Source organism: Triticum urartu, chromosome 5A, assembly GCF_056163025.1.
Source record: "Triticum urartu cultivar PI428250 chromosome 5A, HENAU_Tu73, whole genome shotgun sequence".
Classification (NCBI taxonomy): domain Eukaryota; kingdom Viridiplantae; phylum Streptophyta; class Magnoliopsida; order Poales; family Poaceae; genus Triticum; species Triticum urartu.
In genome coordinates, this window is record NC_141877.1 from 68,425,732 (window position 1) to 68,442,092 (window position 16,361).

Consider the following 16,361-nt stretch of genomic DNA (forward strand, 5'->3'; position numbering starts at 1 on the left):
AACCAAGATAGGAAAAATTCCTAAGGATTAGAATCCTCCAAAATTCTTTTGAGAATCCTTTGAATCAAAGAAGCCCTTAATCTATTTGTGATTCATGGAATTGTGCGTTGTAAAGCATAAAGTAGAAATAAATAATGGCAATTCAACTAGAAAAAAAGTTTGGGCGGTTATGATACGGAAGATTCTAGAACAAAGGAGAAGAACTTGTGTTTTGAGGTTTGTGCATTATGCTTAAGTTCAACCATGGAGTCTGCTAGATTGTACATGTGGCAAAATCCGGTGGGGGGCTAGAAGATGGTGCGAGGGGCCAAGTGGAGGGAGACTATGAAGGAGTGCACAAGTGCAAGATCGATATTTGAAGAGAGGGGGCGAGAATGTGCGCTATTGCGCGTAGTGGCGGAGCCATGAAAAATAAATGAGCTAGGGGGGCAAGCATTGCTAATCCTTTACGAGGAGGGCCAATTCATCAACTTAAACCATTTTACCAGCAATTTTCTAATGATCACATTCATATTAGCCTCGATATATAGTGATGTTAGGGGGGCAGGGCCCTTGCTGCCCCCTATCTTCGCCACTGTGCGCACGTCTGAGAGATGAAGCGGAGGCATGGATGATGAGAGGGGGACATTGGATATATAATTAATGTGGGTGTATTAGCTATGTAATCCTATATAGAGAGGTATAGATTGATCGATGTGGACGTGGGAAAGAGGGTGAGACCTCACTAGATATATAGATTGATCGGTTTGTGTGGAAAACTGTGAAGGATCTAGCTATGTATACACATACATAGAGGAACATCGATCGTTGCGCATGCACGTGAGATATAAAGAATGCCCGATATGATGGGGAGGGGAGGTCTGTGTCTGTGCATGCATGGGAGACCGACCTGAAGAAAAAGATTACATGTGTGCGATGGATAATGCTGACTAGTACTGTGTGTGGATGCATGCACGAGAGAAAGTTAATGGTACAATTATAAAGATAAGATGACTGTGTGGGTGTAAAAGACTAGGTGATGTCATAATCAATGTAAAGTAGAATTCAAATATTTGAATAAGAGATCATGATGTTTGAAACCCATGCATGCATGAATATAACTGAGATATGCGTGGTGTGGTTTGGAAACGAGCATGTTGTACTGTATACACATTGAACAAGGTCATACTGATTTGTATTTGAGATATCGATAGCAGACATCGTTTGGCCACATTGCATCTGTGCATGGACACACTATTCTAATTGGAGATGATGGGTGGCTTTCACATCACATATCTATATCTATACCCCTATATATATTATATTTTATATTTTTTATATAGTGTGCGGATAACTTTAACTTTGAAAGATGGTCGTTGGATGAGGCCAATCTGATGGTGTAGAGATGGCAAATTTGAGCACAACTGGCCGTTGAATATCATCTAGATCCCACCATATTTTGCCACATGTACAATCTAGAAGACTTCATGGTTGAACTTAAGCATAATGCACAAACCTCAAAACACAAGCACTTCTTCTTTGTTCTAGAATCTTCTGTATCATAATTGCCCAAATGTTTTTCTACATGATTTGCCATTATTTGTTTTTACTTTATGCCTTACAACGCACAATTCCATGAATCTTAAAATAGATTAGCTTTCTTATAAAAACTAGATGATTTTTAATGAAATGAACTATCAGAATTAAACGAACATCTACATCATGCATATATGACTCAAAGCTTACATGCTATAATGTGGTATTTATTCATAATTTGGTTGCCAAATCTCATGCGTGCAATGCATGTGTACCTTACTAGTCTAAATGGTGTTTGTGTGTGTGTTGTGCTTGTTAAACACATTGTACATAGTATATCATACATGGTTTAGATTCCGAACATCTAGCTAGAGCATACATGTGCTATGATTTGAATTCAACATAAAATCTATACAAATATTTGAATTTGAGATCGTATCTACATGTAGTTCGTATTTATATAGTAATTTACTTCTCCTATATTCATGTCATGTGTTGTGAAGATAATATTTAGATGGTTGTCTAACTAACCCGAGTACAATCCCATTCAAACAGGGAAAATGTACTCAAATTAAGTACACCTATGGTTCAACTATTTCATAACTCTTAAGAAATTTTTATATTACTAAGACAATAAATTCTTGAATCAATTATTGTTACACCAATTACATAAAATGAAACCGAACTATATAAATAATTTATTTCGTATTATCAAGTGATTTTGCACATTTAACATTGAATGTGATGGAAAATTTTCAACAGTTCATGCCAGCATACACTTGAGAGGAACCTAAAGATCTTAATTATGTACTCTATGGTAAAAAAATACATGTAATGCTAAAACCGAACAACTGAATTATCCAGGAGAAGACTATGCAGCAACACTGCACAGCAAGTGTTCCTTCGGTTTCTTCAGCCTCGATTCTACCAAAATTAGCACTCCATTGAGAGATGGTTCGCTGTTAAACATAATTGAATATTTAGGTGCACACTAAGTTATCAATTCATTATCCATATCAAATCTTTCCAGTTATAGCTGCCCAACAGTCCCACACCATTCCAATGATGCTACTCATGAAAATAAAAGAGAATTGCGGTCAATAAGGGACCACTTTGCGTTATCTACTTGCATGATATGATGGTGTCTAACTGGATAGCACTTGGTAGGTAGAACAGGCCAAGCTACATAGGTAATATGATACAAAGCAGTTCAAGCTACGGTTACAAATTAAATAGCAGGAACAAAATTTGCAAACAACCAAGTACTCACCTGGTGTTAGAAAGGAAAAAAAATTATGTCATCGTTTACCAAATATTGCACGCATAAAAAAATTAGAAGTAGTTTTAATATTGCTAAAATTATTTGTTTGATAATTTATCAGCCAACAAATGCCATATTGATAATTTTTTAAGAAACTTACTAATACAGTAGCACGGACATACTCTTGTCGTCATGATGATTATTGATTTTCCATTCAAGAAATGCAGTACATATGGTGGTGGGCATTACTTTATTCAGCCTACTATAGTGTGCGGCAGACATGTCTATTTAGAAGCCAGAATCTATAGACCAATTTAGCAAATCCATCCAGGTGAATTGATTTTTTGGGGGAATATACTATCATGAACCATGACATCATATACTGATATTGAAATTTTTTGATCTATTGCCTTCAGTAACAGTAGCAAAGAAATATCAATACAATGTTGGCATTCTTCCTCAAGTGTATAAATAGAGAACATCAAGCCAATGTTGTAAAAAAGGCTATTGTGCAACTGAGAGAAACCATTTGTACAATAATTTCAGTTAACTCCTGAAGTGTCTCACAGTCTATCATATGCATCCCCCAATAAAAGATTATCATTTCTACTAACGAGTAAAGATTCAAGCCACGTAATGTATATAGATAAATGTTCTAGTTGTTATTCTATTAATTAGTTGACCTCACATGAAATAAAAAAGGAATAAGAGCTGCTATTTGACTGAATTATTGCACCAAATCTAGCCTAATGTCATGAAAACATATGCACCACAAAAGTTCAACAATCCAGTCCATTAATTATATTGTAATGAGATAAAATTGCATAAACGTCACTGGACATGCCCCAAAGGTTGTGTGAGAGCAGAAGAAAAACCAAGCATTAAAAGCTCAAGACACTTGCATCTTGACACACTGGTAATGCATGGGTGGGAAAAGCAAGCACAAACCTGCAGAAAAGAAGCAGGCACTGGGTTATCAGGCAGTATGATTGACGGATGAGTGGAAACGACTCGGCCGTCAGGTGCCATAAAGTAGGTGATGGTGAATAATTATAGATTGCAATTATAAAGTATGAAGCCAGGGTTCAGAGGTAGATGTGGGTGCAGATTTCGATTGCACAATGTCAAGGCGGCAGACTAAGGCAAATGCAAGCCTTCATGTGAGATGGATATGAAAATTGACATCGCCCACAACATCACGGGCATGGGATGCAACTGAAATTGTAGCTCTAGATAGATCATAGGTCGGTGCACACCCCTGCACAAACCAAAAATAAATCATCAAAAAACAGAATAAAAATTTCAAGATCCGATCCAACCATCCGGACAACGACATGTCAAAAGAAAAGGACTGCGAGGATAGTAGTTCTTATGCAATACGATCTATGATAGATTGGCACAGAAGTTGATCAATGTATCCGGTTGAACTAAATTTATGAACAAATAGATGGTCCAGAATTTAACTTGGCAGCTCGAGGATTACATGTCTGTAATTAGTGTAGATATATAGATAAATCCCCCAAAAAAAACATAGATAGATGGATAGACATATCGTTAACTTATTGTCTCAAGCTAATCAATCGTCGTTCAGTATAAGTTCTGTTACCAGTTCTTCGAGGCTTTCAAGATACAGTCTTTGATTATATGATCAAATGGTCTTATTGTTCGGCAGAATTATTGCATACATATAAAAAAAATTGTGACTGATTCTACTCTTGGGCATATTAAATATGAGGAAAATGCGCATTTCTTGCAGCATGTAGTGCATATATAATCTGTGTGAGAGGAGCGATCCGAACATTGGTTAGTGTCACCCCTCCCACTTCCTCATGAGATCATGGTCCCAACTCAAATATATGGTACTAATATACTTTCTGCATATATAATCTGTATAAGAAGAGCAATCAGAACTTTGGCTAGTGTCACCTCTCCCACTTCCTCAAGAGATCCTGGTCAAAATTAAAATACAGGGTACTAATATACTTTCTGCTCCTAAGCATAATTTAACACACGTATTCAGTAAAGGAGGTAAGTTATTTAGCACAGCATGATAATTAATGCAGGAATTTGTGGTTATTGGGTAAAGGAAGTTAGCCATGAATTCACTTGCTATATGGCATATATAGACAGCTAGCTAGCAGGAGCACTGAATTGAAAATTCAAAGAAAGGTGGACATACATGCTAACGGTTTCTTTGAACTGCAGAAATTGTACGCAGCATGTGGTATGCATTGTCCAAGATTAATCACAACAAATTCTTTAACTCAAGTGAAGAATTTGCATATGACCGACAGCTGTCAAAGACTTAATCATGATATAGCAAAAGAAACACAGTATAATTTATGTAAACTAAAGCCATGAGCCTTTGTTTGAAAAATCAACTAATGAACTACTTTGGCAAATGTAGAACAACATGGATAATCAAATGTACATTGAGCTATTAATATGGCAGTGAACTGGCTGGCTGGAGTTTCAATATTGTTGATGTACAGCAGGTAATCTGTTTAACTGTCGTAGGTGATTCAGAAAATCTCACCTGGCTCTTCTCTGCTCCCTATATGGTATAACAGAATCAGCAGCAGTTCAAAATGCTCATAGATACAAAACTGATTTATTTGAGTCAAGAATTAGTATAGGTATAGATAGCAGATGGTCCGGTTCAAGACAATTTAGTGCTATATATAGAGGTACCTACCAGATTCTGCCGTAGTAATGGTCGACCCGATGATTTCATACAGCCGTGTAGTGGATGGATTTCCTACTCGTCTTCTCCCATGTGCTTCAGACTGTTGCGGATTGACTTCCTACTCTACGGCAACAACCATACTGAGATTCTTTTTATTAAGCAGGGCTAGAGAAAGATGATGGATTGGATCATGGAAACTGAAGATTCCTAGATTGGATTTTTGAAGGTAGTCGGGGAGATGCTAGACTGAACCTTGCCCTGCCTTTTGTTATTAATGGAGAATTAGGTTGAGCACAGCAGTATGCATGGCATGCAGAGACTGATGCAGATGGCTAGCATCATTCGATGATGCGCATCGCTGGTGGTTTCATAGGAACGAATGAAGGGAAGAAGATAGGTAAGGGAGAGACGTGCGAATAGGAGATCGAGGGAGGAATCTTTTGGCATCTATCGCAGAAGTTTTTTTCTTGAAATATTAACTAACGTCTAGTTTTTTTAGTGGAAACTAACAGGTAGAGGGATAAACGATCCTTTTTGGCATCTATATAGAGTCTCACCGTGAAAGATGTGTTTTCCCTAGATGGAATCGTGGAGACCATATAGAGTCCAACCGTGGGAAAATCATGTGAGTTCTCTGGAAAAAAATTGTGTAGGGAAAAAAAGATTGCTTGAGTTAATCTACACCGTAATAATTCGGTCCCACCAGATAAACGGCCCCTATTTTCTAATTAATATAGGAATTTCTAGGAAGTCAAGAATTAGTATAGGTATAGATATGCTAGACAACACACATTCTTTTTTTATTGTTGAGGGAAGTGCAAATTGTTTTGGTACTGTACACGTTATGTTTGTTGTCCTGATTTTTTTTGTTGTATTTGAATGCATTTCTAGTAATATAGTAAAACGGGACATAGCTCTCTCTAGTGATGAGGTGCGAATTGTCTTTTTTTTGGTACACGTTAAGCTTGTTCTCCCGAAATTTCAAGCCGCGCCTTCTTATGCCGAAATTTCAAGCTAGCGTCTCTGTCTATCGTGCTGCGAAACTCCCGCCTCTTCAACCCGCGCCTTGTTACCCCGAAATATTTAAGATATATCTTTGTCTCGTTGTGCTCTGACAACTCCCTCCATCTCAACCTGTGCTTTGCTATTCCAAAATTACAACGCGCGCGAAAACTCCCACCTCCTGTGAAATCCCGACACCCGAAATGCCCGTGATACCCTTGAACCGAAAGAACCGCCTAGCTCAAATCGGTGGGGGTAATTTCGTAACTTACCCCACATTTCGGACAAGCGTGTCCCTAAGCCATGGTTCCCCACTCCCATCACATCCGCCCACCCATTCGTACACCGAGGCCGCAAAAACCCGCGAAGCCCCACACCCTCCTCCGTCCGCCACCTAGATGGAGCTTCTTCCCCGACGACGTCGTTCACAGCAACACCTCAACGTCCCTCATCCACCGTACCGGATGAGGATCCGTCGTTGATCTCGTCGTCCCACCGGTTCAGCCACCCCGTCCTCCACCTCCAAGGATCTGCCCCGACGTTCCCCTCGTCTTTCGCGTCACCTCCATTCCCACACCGTCGTCTTCACCTGCACCACCGGAAGAGCATCATCATCGCCGTTTCCTCGGATGAAGCTGAGGCCTAATCGGCGCCACCAAAGAGGTTCTATACTAATCGCCGAATTTTCTTCTTGATTCGATCTCATGGCGCTGCCGGCGCTCGGTCCCAAGCCGACACGACGGGGCTCCATCCACGGCGGCGTCGCCGGCCACTTCCTCCATGGCGTCGCTCCCTCGTCCGCGACGTCCACATCAGTAGGAGCTGCTGCTGCTTTAGCTCTCGCTCGTGTTGCTGCTCTGCTCTTGCTCTCTGTCCCCTTCTTGGTCTGCTCTTGCTATTCTGTTGCTCTTGCTCGCGCCGCTGCTCTCGCTCTTGCTCTTGCTTGCGATGCTACTCTGATTTAGCTACACTTTAGTCGACTGAATCGACTTTCGGGTTAGTCGATTTTCAGGGGGTGGGGGGCTCACCGGAGTTAAGCAAGAACCAGTCGCAGCGGGGAGGGTGGCTCGCCGGAGAGGTACCCCAGTATCTATTTTAGGGTTCAGGGTGGGGGCGATGGTCGCGGCGGTGGTGGGGCGGTGGCGTGGGGATCGCCGGAGAAAAAGCTGGACAAGGGGGGGCTAGAGGGATGGCCGGGGCGGCAGCGGACCGGCGGTGGGGAGTGGTTTCGGGGCGGGCGGGGCGGCGGGGGGAGGTTGTTCGGCCGGTGGTGGCTGGCGGCTCAGGGTAGCCTCACCTGATGCTGCCACACGACCAGCTGCCACGGCTCTCGCACGCGCTGCTGCTACTGCTATTGCTACTGCTACTGCTTTTCTGCTACTAGCTAGTGCATTCAGTTTCGACAGTAAAATTCAGTTTAGATAGTAAAATTCAGTTTCGACAGCAAAATTTAGTTTCGACGGTTAAGTTCAGTTTCGACAGTTAAATTCAGTTTCGACAGTTAAGTTCAGAGATGAGCGGCTGATGTATTTTACATCTAGCACTTTGTGGTTATGTATCTTACGTAATCTATTGGAGATACTATTAGAATTCCACTGAGGTTAACGTTGTCTCTCCTGTCCTGCTTCAGCCTTGGCGTCGTACAACTCACCGGAGCTTCTCCAACGACGAAACCCTCCATCACAGCGGAGCAATACCCCGGGCTCCATCTCAAGATGCCTAAGATCTTCTTCCCCTCCTCCGATAGCCAAGTCAGCCGGATCATCCTCACCGACCAACCCAATCACACTGAGGTCAACATGGCTTCTCCAAAGAGGTTGTACACTTGTTGCATCTCTTTTTTACTCTACATGTTATATATATTGCCATTGAGCACATGCAGTAATGTGAAATACGATTAGTTTCTCCTACTATATGACAAGCAGTGAGGTACCAGGCAACTTAGCTATTCGTGATGGACTCTCTTGAACACCATCATTATTAATCTCTGCTCGTTTGAGATGTGCATTTGTCGATGGGCCTGGGAGTTGAGCTGGTAGGGCAGTGGCCTGGGTCCAAAGTAATAGAAGTAGCACAAAACATTTTTTGAGAGTAGGCTTTTCCTTGCTCAATCCTGCCTATTAGAATCACCAGTGCTTGAAAGGAAAAGTGAAGGAAAAATATAGGAATTGGAAACTTTCCTATGGTACTACTATTAATGAATTTGGTTCAAAGAAATGGAGCAAAGGAAAACTATAGGATTTCTTCCTTTAGTGTCTCCTTCAAAGAAAAACCGTAGAAATTTTAATTTCCACTTGTCCTCCTTTTCAAATTCCTATTCACGAAGCACAAGACTAAGAGATAGTAGCATAATAGCATTATAACCGTACATTTTCTTGTGGTTTGACTTAATCTCACCTTGCTTCTTTGCATCCTGTGATCTTCCAATTCTTGTGAATCAAACACCCAGATTGGCATAAATCCTGTGTTCTTAAATTCTCTGTTTTGCACGTGCATTCCTATCATATTCCTGTCTATTTCCTATCCCTGGATTGTTAGAATCCTCAAATTCAAACAAGCCCTTGCACAACTACTTCTGTTACAAATATGTGTCAAAGAAAACCTTGTGTGGTTTGTCCTGCTCCTGTTACGTTGTGTTCCACCCCAGCTCAGCTGCTCCAATGACGGAAGGGTTCACCATAGCAGGGATCCGCTCTCCCGACTGTCTTTCGCCACCTCAGATCTTCTTCCCCGCTGCCGGCACCCACGACAACTGCATTACCATCATCAATTGAGCAGATGACCTTGAGGACTACACGGGTCCCAAGAGAGGTCGCACTCTTCCGTGTCTGCTTATGTTATGCATCACTTAATATGATGACATGCTACTTTATCGTCGTGTTCCCCTATTAGACTCTGAGTCAGGTCCAAACTAATGCTGAAACTTGAGTTTTTAAATGGTTGTGGGGTACATATTGGGGCGGCAATCAGTACTATATGTCTACTATGAGTTTCATGTTGGGTGCAAACAAACATTAAAGGAGCCATTATCTGTATTTTTTAACTAAAGCTATTATCTTCCTGCTATCATTGGTTTTGGGTCTATCCGCAATTTGCTACCATCACTCTGGATTTGTGCATGCACTCCTTACATAATCTCACTATGTTTTATTCCTATGCATGTCAGTTATTGTACACAATGGAACTGAACATGTAGAGTAAAAGAGACGAGCCTTGCGTGGCAATAAAATTCCATGCAGACATTGCTCGATGGTGAGCGCAAAGGCAGCCCCCCTCCACCCATTTCGGATCATAATCAAGAGGAAGATAACTGTTCTGAGGGGGATTCAGAAGGAGAAGACCACTCCTATTTACCCCTTGAGGTCTTCGCTCTAACTTGGCATGCTGATGGTTGTAATATTGTGCATATGGTGCCTTGCATTGCTTATTGGATACATCAAATTCGTCATCTACTTAGTTTAGACATGCTTTGTGTCAATGCCATCTGTTTAGTTTCTTTATCGTATATGTGAATCATGCAATGCCATCTTGTTTAGCTAGGCATCATATATGTGAATTTTGCAATGCCACCCTGGTTAGCCAGTCATCTTATATGTGAATTATATCATGCCATCATTTTTTATTACGTGTTAAATTTGTCAACAATTTTAGTACATTCAATTACTCTTCCTGTGCATCAGCCATTCGGCACGGTCATCGAAAAATGTGAAGTGGAAACAAGGTCTTCAGATCAGACAATGCTATCTGACGAAGCGCATGTCTTGCTGGTTACGGATAGCTCCCTAGAGGAGGATTCAGAGATAGATGACCAATCCTATCCCCCCCCCCCCGAGGTGCATGCTCTAAGTTGGCAGAGTTATGTTGCTCATATCATCCGTATGGTATCTTGCATTGCTATGTCATTTCCTTAGTTTAGACATGCTTTGTGTGAATGCCACCTGTTTAGTGTCTAATTACCATATATGTGAATTATGCGATGCCATCTTGTTGCAAGACATTATATATGTGAATTATGCAATGCTATCTTGTTGCAAGGCATTATATATGTGAATTATGCAATTCCATGTTGTTTAGCCAAGTGTCATATATGTGAATTATATCATGCCGTCCTTTTTTGTATTTCTCGTTGCATTTGTCGACAATGTTTGTATATTCAACTGCTCTTCCTGTGCATCAGCAATTTGAATTGGTGATGGAGAAATCTGGAGTAAAAACAAGGTCTTCAGAGCATTCAATGCTACCTACTGAAGCAGATATCTTGCTGGTTACATATAGCTCTTCAGAGGAGGATTCAGAGGTAGATGACCAGTCCTATTATCCCCCTGAGGTGTATGCTCAAACTTGGCAGGGTTATATTACTCATATCATGCATATGTTGTATTGCAATGCTTAGTTTTTACATCATATGCACAATATTGAATGCCATCTCCTTAGTTGACACATCATTTATGCGATTGCCCTTTGCTCATTTGCTTAGTATATAAATCATATATTTGAATTATATCATGCATTACAAAAAAAGACACATCCGTGACATTTTGGGCCGAACGAATTTTTTGTCATACTTATGACACTTCTATGACAATAATTGTGACAAAACATGGTATCATCATAGATGTGGTGGGGTCCTACTTCTATGACAAAAAATCATGACAAAAATGGGCTTTTCGTCCTGGGCGGGCCGGAGACGCAGCTGCATGGCATTCTTTGGGCCGTCCATGATGGAAAAAAACAGTGGTAGAAGCAAGGGCGAGGAAAATATCGAGGTGTTCCCGGTTACGGTGGGTGGTCAGGGCCGAGCGATGCGCGTTTCTCTCGTACATGCATGCGCGTGGGTGCGAGGCGTTGGGCTCTAACTGAATCCGAGTGAAGCGTTGCGCTCTAACTGAACCCGGGTGATTGCACTGCAGGCTACACATTACTGAACTTGAGCGGTCGATCGATGGCTGTTAACTGAACCCGATCGAGCGATTCCTTCGCTACTGCTGCTAACTGAAGCCGGTCGATGCTGCCTCTCGATGAACAGTGAGCGTTGCTGGGGGGTTTGGATGAACAGTTCCCGGTGGGGGTGGATGAACAGGACCCCGTGGTGTTGCCTCTCGATGAATAGTGAGCGTTGCTGGGGGGGTTGGATGAACAGTTCCCGGTGGGGGTGGATGAACAGGACCCCGTGGTGTTGCCTCTGGATGAACAGGACCCCGATCAATCGAGCTGGTTGGGGCTGGATGAACAGGACCCTGTGGAGGGATGGATGAACAGGACCACCCCATGGAGGGCTGGATGAACAGTAGACAGTGGAGGGCTAGATGAACAGTAACCCGTGGAGGGGTGGTTGAACAGGAGCCCATGGAGAGGGCTGGTTGAATAGTAGCCGGTGGAGTAGCGCGCGGTAGAGGCTGGATGAACAGGAGCCCATGGATGAACGGTCACAGGTGGAGGCTGGAGGAGGTCGACGGTGGATGAACAGTAGCCCGTGGAAGCTGGAGGGGGTTGACGGTGGAGATGAACAGTATCCCGTGGAGTCCCATTTTACGATACGCCACACCCCTCCCGATGAACAGGACCCCCGTTTCGACCGTAGCGCTCCAACACAAGTCCGTTTCCTCCGTTTTGCGGTATGCCAGACCCCTCCCGATGAACAGGATCCTGTTTCGAACGTGGCCGGTCGAATACTAGGCCGTTTCCTCCGTCCTACGGTACGCCAGGCCTCGTTTGCATCGGCTGTTCCGTCAAAGCCGGTTGGCTCCCACGCGTTCCGTTGCCTCCCGATGAACATGACGCATTCCGTTGCCTCCCCATGAACACGACGATGACGTAGTTTCTCCGTTCCGACCCAGCCATGTACACGAGCCCTGGCCGTACGTATGCGCGAGTAGGCGTTCGAGACCTCGCCCGTATGTATGTACGTAGATGTATTTTCTTTCTTGCACACTGTCCGCTGTGCGTACGTGTACAGGCTACATGTGCGCCTCAACTACGACACGTGCGCGCTCTACATCAACCAGTATGTACGTACATGTTCGTGACCAGAATGACAATGCAACGTACGCTTCGACTAGGTGGGTCCCGACTGTCAGGCACTTCCTTGCGTGCGAAGATATAGCTGGTGGGTCCCACAATCAGGGGGCGAATCATTTTTTTGCCAGGACGCACTTCCTTGCGTGTGAAGATGTAGCTAGTGGGTCCCAGCAGTTAGGGGGGAAACGTTTTTTTCGCGAAATACGGTGGCCCGTTCGGAGGGTCCCCACTGTCAGGTACAGGAATAATTATTTTGCGCGTAATAAGGAGGCACTTCCTTGCGGCTGCCGTGGACCCAGCTGTCAGCCCCTCCATGTACAGTACTCTTCCGATGGAAGTCGATCGTTGACCACATTGACCACGCCGCGCCGAGAGCACCAAGGCGATGGACGACAACGAGGCCTAGGAAGGGAACGACGCGGAGCCAGGGAAGACGCAGCAGTGGATGCCCACGCGTAGAGGAGTATGAGGGTTGGTTCACTGCGGTGTGAGGCTGACGTCGCCGCAGAATAACAGGGGGTGTGGGTGAGTAGAGGGATGGCCTGGCCAGCGGTGGAGTAGTAGGGGGCGGTGAGGCCTCCACCGCATCGCAGCCAGCCATGGGAGGCAGGAGCACGAGGCACGACCGGCGCTGGTTTGGGAGGCTGGAGCAAGAAGACCAGAGGTTGAAGAAGCACTACGGCCGTTGGATGGATATCGTACAGTCACTGGAGCTAGAATCGTGCATATTGACTAAGTTGAGAAAGCCCTCCGTCCCCGTCAACTTACTAGGCCCACAAGTCAGCCTGCCACTATACTGGGTCCCAGCTAGCAGGGGGAGTATTCATTTTTTTGTGCGTAATAAGGAGGCACTTCCTTGCGTGCGAAGATATAGCTGGTGGGTCTGAGCTGTCAGCAGTGGTAACATTTTTTATGCGAAATACAGAGGCCCTTCCGATGGGTCCCAGATGTCAGGTGTAGGAATCATTATTTTGCGCGTAATAAGGAGGCATTTCCTTGCGTGTGGCCGTGGACCCAGCTGTCAGCCTCTCCACATACAGTCCACTTCAGATGCATGTCGGTCATTGACCATGTTGACCAGGCCGCGCCGAGAGCACCAGGGCAGTGGACGACAGCGAGGCCTAGGAAGGGAACGACGCGGAGGTAGGGAAGACTTGGCGGTTGTTTCCCACGCGGAGGGGAGTACGATTGTACGAGGGTTTACTGGTTCGTCTGCCGTCGCCAGAGAATAACAGCAGGTGTGGGTGAGTAGAGGGATGGCTAGGCTAGCGATGGGAGTACGGTGGGGTGGTGAGGCCTGCGCGGCAGCACAGCAGGCCGCAGGGAGGAGGAAGCAAGCAGTCCCACCGGCGCTTGTTTGAGCGGCTGGGTCAGGAAGAGCAGAGATTGAAGAAGCACGACGGCCGTTGGATGGAAATCCAACGGTCACTGCTTGTGCGTCAACCTTTTTTTAGGAAAGCCTCAAATCTATGGAAAACAGCATACAGCCCATCTACCATTATTTCTAATAATTTACAGCCCATTTGGTAATTCTTAAGGTTTTTTGGAGCCCATATTCTTTTTGTTAGCATTACAACCCATATTGTGGCCACGGTTAAAAAATTATACGAAATTTTGCATATTTTGGTGTAGTTTGAATTGTTTTTAATCCCGAAATTTCGAGTCACATTCAAACTGATTTTAAAAATAAATGTATATCAATATAAACCCCAACAAATTGTCCATGCATAAATATCAATGCAATTTAAAATCTGGAAATGAAAAAAAGAAATTTGAAACTAATTGTCGGTTTGATGTGTTTTAAAAATGTACAACTCATTTCTCATTACTGATAGGCCATTTTTTCGGCCAGCCGAATGAAGCTCTCCTTGTCTTGAAAGATTTGCAACCCAACAGGCCTGACAAAGCGACTTACTTAGCAAATCACAAAAAATTGGGCTGTGGCCGTGGACCCAGCTATCAGCCTCTCCACGTACAGTACTCTTCCGATGGAAGTTGGTCGTTGACCACATTGACCACGCCGCACCGAGAGCACCAAGGCGGTGGACGACGGCGAGGCCTAGGAAGGGACGACGCGGAGCCGGGGAAGACTAGGCAGTGGATGCACACGCGGAGAGGAGTACGAGGTTTCACTGGTTCGGCTGCGGTGTGAGGCTGCCGTCATCGTAGAATAACATGGGGTGTGGGTGAGTGGAGGGATGGCCTGGCCAGCGGTGGGAGTAGTATGGGGGCGGTGAGGCCTCCACGGCAGCACAGGCGGCCACGGGAGGCAGGAGCAGGCGACACGACCGGTGCTGCTTTGGGCGGCGGGAGCAAGAAGACCAGTGGTTGAAGAAGCACTATGGCCGTTGGATGGACATCAGACGGTCACTGGAGCTAGAATCGTCCATATTGACTAAGTTGACAAAGCCCTCTGTCCCCGTCAACTTAGTAGGCCCAAAAGTCAGCCACCCACTATGGTGGGTCCCAGCTAGCAGGGGTATTCATTTTTTTTTGCGTCATAAGGACGCACTTCCTTGCGTGCGAAGATGTAGCTGGTGGGTCCGACCTGTTAGTGGGGGAACATTTTTTCGCGAAATACAGAAGCCCTTCCCGTGGTTCCTAGCTGTCAGGTGGAGGAATCATCATTTTGCACGTAATAAGGAGGCATTTCCTTGCGTGCGGCCATGGACCTAGCTGTCAGCCTCTCCACGTACAGTCCACTTTCGATGGATGTCGTTCATTGACCACGTTGACCAGACCGCGCCGAGGGCACCAGGGCGGTGGACGACGATGAGGCCTAGGAAGGGAACGACACAGAGCCAGGGAAGACTCGGCAGTTGTTTCCCACGCAGAGGAGTACGAGGGTTTACTGGTTCGTTTGCTGTCCCCGGAGAATAACAACAGGTGTGGGTGAGTAGAGGGATGGCTAGGCCAGCGATGGGAGTACGGTGGGGCGGTGAGGCCTGCGCGGCAGCATAGCCGGCCGTGGGAGGAGGGAGCAGGCAGTCCCGTCGGCGCTTGTTTGAGCATCTGGAGCAGGAAAAGCAGAGATTGAAGAAGCACGACAGCCGTTGGACATCCAACAGTCACTGCTCTCGTGTGCATTATTTCTAATAATGTACAACCCATTTGCTAATTCTTAAGAATTTGTTTGGAGCCCATCTTCTTTTTGTTAGCATTACACCCCATATTGTGGCCACGGTTAAAAAGTATACGAATTTTTGCATATTTCGGTGCGGTCAACTATTTTTATTCCTGAAATATCGATTCACATTCAAACTATTTTGAAAAATAATTTATATAAATATAAAATCCAAATAATTGTCCATGCATAAAAATAATGGAATTTAAAATCTTGTAATGAAAAAAAATTGAAACTAATTCCCGGTTTGATGTGTTTTAAAAATGTACAGCCCATTTCTGGGCAAATCGAATGAAAGTCTCCTCGTCTTGAAAGATTTGTACCCCAGCAGGGCTGATAAAGCAAGTAGGCCTCGTTTGGGTATTTCTTTTAAAAATATAGAACTGGGCTAGCCATTTTCATCAAGAAAAAGCACAACTGGGCTCAAGATGTGGTAAACATAAATAAAACCCTGGCTAGACGGGCCACAACCCCCGCACAACCCCGTTGTTACCCTGATCCGTCGCTAAAACTAGTATAAATAACACCTGCTTGTTCCTAAAGAAACTGCGTGACCTGCTGGGTCCCGGGATTCTATTTACAACGCACGAGGGCGGCGCACTGCACATGGTGAGCAAACCAAGGCCGCAAGGCGGAGGATGATGGCGAGGCCTCGGACGGAACGAACAGGAGCCGTGGAAGATGCGCCGGTCCAGTCACAGGCGGAGGGGAGTACGAGGGTTGGCTGGTTCGGGTGCGGGTGCGTGTTGGGGCTG